Source organism: Tupaia chinensis, unplaced genomic scaffold, assembly GCF_000334495.1.
Source record: "Tupaia chinensis unplaced genomic scaffold, TupChi_1.0 Scaffold000118_1, whole genome shotgun sequence".
In the NCBI taxonomy this organism is placed as follows: domain Eukaryota; kingdom Metazoa; phylum Chordata; class Mammalia; order Scandentia; family Tupaiidae; genus Tupaia; species Tupaia belangeri.
Window position 1 is genome coordinate 2,386,451 of NW_006159584.1, and position 3,786 is coordinate 2,390,236.

A 3,786-nucleotide genomic window follows, 5' to 3' on the forward strand; every position below is an offset into this window, starting at 1 on the left:
GAAATATGAGAGGCCACATTTGCCTAAATTTTATTGTACTATATTGTTATAATTGGTTGATTTCAATATATGTAACTGTTGTTAATCTCTTACTATGTCTAATTTATATATTAAACTTTACCTTAGATATGTATGTACAGGAAAAACATAATATTACTGGGTTAAGTACTATCCATTCTTTTAGGTATTTACTGAGATTCTTGAAATATATGTCCCACACATAAAGAAAGAATATTGCATAGTTTTGAACTTTTTTTTTATATTCCCTTCTAAATTTGCTCATACTTTTATTTCCAACTTTCTGATCACTATTTCCTGCATGATCTCATCTAGATGCATTTTTGTAATAAGATTTTGGATAAAAAAAGAGTTCTATTTTTAATAAAAAAATAAATCTCAAAAATATTATTAAAAAAATATATAGCATGAATTTAAGAAAAAAATAACTTCCACTTTTGGATAAGGAAAAATCAAGGTTAGTTAAGTAGGGATAAAATGGCAAAGGAAAAGTGTCAGAGGGATTAAAATATGTTAAGAATAAAAAATTGTCAGACTAACACATTTCCTACTGGATTAAAATACAGAAGGATAGGGAACCAGCAGTTAGCGTAATGGCTATGTCGCTGGACTCCCACGTAGTCAACCACGGTTCGCGTCCCGGACCCGGTGGCTTAAAACACATCAGGCGCGTGTGCTTGCATGCCCAAGATCCCGAGAGGAGAATGGAGGAGAAGGAATTGCGGCGTGACCTCCCTGCTGGGGGGTGATTTCTCACTTTCTGTCTCTATGTCTCTGTCTGTCTGGCGAGTGCACGCGCCCTATAGCGAAATCTTCTCCAAAAAAAAAAAAAAAAATACAGAAGGATATCTGAGGATAGGAAATTAAAATGCTATGTCTTTTTGGTTTTATTTTTGTTTGAATTTTTTAATTGATCAGTTTTTTAAATTATTTTATAAAGTTAATATTAATATTACAGAGCACTATTTTAAGGTTTAGATCCACAACCAAAATGAATGTTACATAAAATTGACTATAAATTACTAAAGTAAAAACATTGGACACTAAACCCAACATTTCAACATAAAATCAATGCCTGCATAATTTTTTTAAAAATAGTGATAAGCAAATAAATACAATGGTAACTATTTGTCTATTATATTGTTAAATAATTACCCTTAAATATAAAAACATGTTTATTTCTTGATTCACTTAACAAGTATTTGCTACCTTTCAAATGATGGACCAGGTAAGGGCTATGACAGGCAAAAGTCCAGTCTTCATTTTGTGTATAGTAAGTGTACCTAAAATATTTAAAGATGATTACAGATTACAATTTAATGATTGCAATAAAAGAAGTAAGCACAGTGATGCAAATGAAAGGTCTTTGTGCAGCTACTTTGGAAAAGTTCAGAAAAAGATATGAACAGATCAAATTTAAATTGAAATTTCAGCTGATAGAAAAGCACTGGGTGATATTCACAAGAGCAGCCATGATCAAGGTGGGAAAAAAAAAAAAACACTTGAGTATTTCAAAGACTTGGCTCATGTTATATGACTCAAATGAACAAGGAGTACAGAAGTATTAAAATAAATTGGGCTCCCAGGGACATTCAGTGGAGAATACTTAATAAATGGTGACTCAAATATCAGATCTTCGTATGCAGATTGAAACTAAACCCCTCATCTTTCAACATCTACAGAAATATTAATTCATAATGGAAGACTAAATGAGATTACTAGAAGAAAACAAGGAAAACAATTCAGAACATTGGTTTAAGCAAAGACTTCTAAATAACACCTCAAAAGCACAGGCGACAGCACCAAAAAAAATAAGTAAATTGGATTATATCAAACTAAAAAGCTTCTGAACAGCACAACAAACAATCATTATAGTCAAGAGACAACGTACATTATAGGAGAAAATATTTGAGAGTTATATATCTGACAGGGTATTATTAATAATAATCAGATTATATAAGGAACTCAAAAGCTCACTAGAAAAAAAATCCAATTAAAAAATGGACAATCTCTATCTGAACAGTTTGAAAAGAAGATATACAAATGACCAGAAAGTACATAAAAAATGTTCAACATCATTAATCTTCAGGGAAATGCTAATCAAAACCACAGTGAGGTGTCATTTCATCCCAGTTAGTATGGCTAATATGAAAAACAAACCAACAAACAAAAAAGAATAACAAGTGTTGGTAATGTTGTGAAGGAAGGGGAACTCTAATGCACTGTTGGTGAAAATGTAAACTAGTCCAACCATTTTATAAAACAATACGGAGGTTCTTCAGAAAGCTAAAAATAGAACTACCTTATGATTTAGTAATCCCATTCCTGGGTATCTACCCAACTGAAAAGATATCTGTATATTGAAGAGATACTTGTACTCCCATATTTTGTAGCACTATTTTTTTTAAATAGTAACGCACACTTTCTTTTATTATATTAAAATCAGGCAATGATCTGACAATAAAAAGGCTGCTTATGGAATACTGTTATGTTAAACTTTACTTACAGGTTGTTAAATCCTTAGAACTAAGGTTTTCCCCAGAAAAAAAGATGAATGGAAATATCAATTGCTTTTCAAATTTGATAGTTGCTGCTTCAAAAGGTGGTTTTATACAAATTTAAAAAAAAAAAAGGAAGGAACACAATGAATTGCTTTTATTCGGTTGGCACCCACATGTCAGCATGCCGGCCATGCTAATCTTCTCTGTATCGTTCCAATTTTAGTATATGTGCTGCCGAAGCGAGCACATATTTTGTAGCACTATTCACAACAGCTAAGATATGGAATCAACCTTAGTGTCCAAGAATTGATAAATGGATAAAGAAAAGGTAGTATATAAACATAATGGAACACTATTTGAACCATAAGAAAGAATAAAAATTCCTATAGTTTGTAGTAGGATAGATGAATCTGGAAGAAGTCATGCTAAGTGAAATAAGTCAGCCACAAAAAGACTGATATTATATGTTCTCACTGATTGGTTGTTTACTCTCTTTCTTTTTCTTTTCTTTTTTTTTTTTTTAATGAGAGATTTTTGCTGTGGGGTGCATGTGCTCACCAGAGACAGAGACAGACAAAGAGACAGAAAGTGAGAAATCATGCCCCAGAGCTGGCCACACCACAATCCCTTCTCCATTCTCCTCTCAGAATTTTTGGGCATGCACATACATGTGCCCAGTGTGAGTTTTAAGCTGCTGAGTCCAAGACTCAAACTGCATTCCACTATGTGGGAGTCCAGTGATGATGACATCATCTGCTGGCCCCCATATGTCCTTACTGATTAGCAGAAGCTAAAAGATTCAAATGAGTATGACTAGAGAGTGTAATGTTGAATGCCAGAAACTAGAAAGAGGAGGGAGATAGGTAACAGATAGAAGGTACAAGTAAATAAGTAAGGTAAGTTATAGAGCATTATAGCATAGTAAAAGACAGTTGGTGACAATTCAGTGTGTGTGTGTGTGTGTGTGTGTGTGTGTGTGTATTTTATAGAAGAATGAAAGAATTCTAGGACATTTTCAGGTTACATAAACAAATAGAGACCTCAAAGTCAGAGAAGTGAACAAAGAGCATATGCTAAGTTGCTTATAGCCAAAGTTGAGAGCTTTGAAGTCGATGAGTTTGGGTTTGAGAGTTCTAGCGGGTCATATGGTGTGTGCAACATGAGAGTTGAAACTAATAGACCTAGATTAAGCCCCAAGTCATGAATAGCTGTTCCTCCATGTCCTCTGTAAAGTAGAATCATAAACACTCTCCCCACAGCTCAGGCA

The 3,786-nt window shown here is 33.4% G+C and overlaps 1 non-coding gene across 1 annotated transcript; it reads right to left on the reverse strand.

Annotated features, from left to right (window-relative positions):
* Positions 1 to 2,661: 2,661 nt before the first annotated feature.
* Positions 2,662 to 2,766, reverse strand: LOC114007082 (U6 spliceosomal RNA). The gene has a single exon (XR_003548737.1). It is a non-coding gene; the product is annotated as a U6 spliceosomal RNA (small nuclear RNA).
* Between the last annotated feature and the right edge of the window lie 1,020 nt (positions 2,767 to 3,786).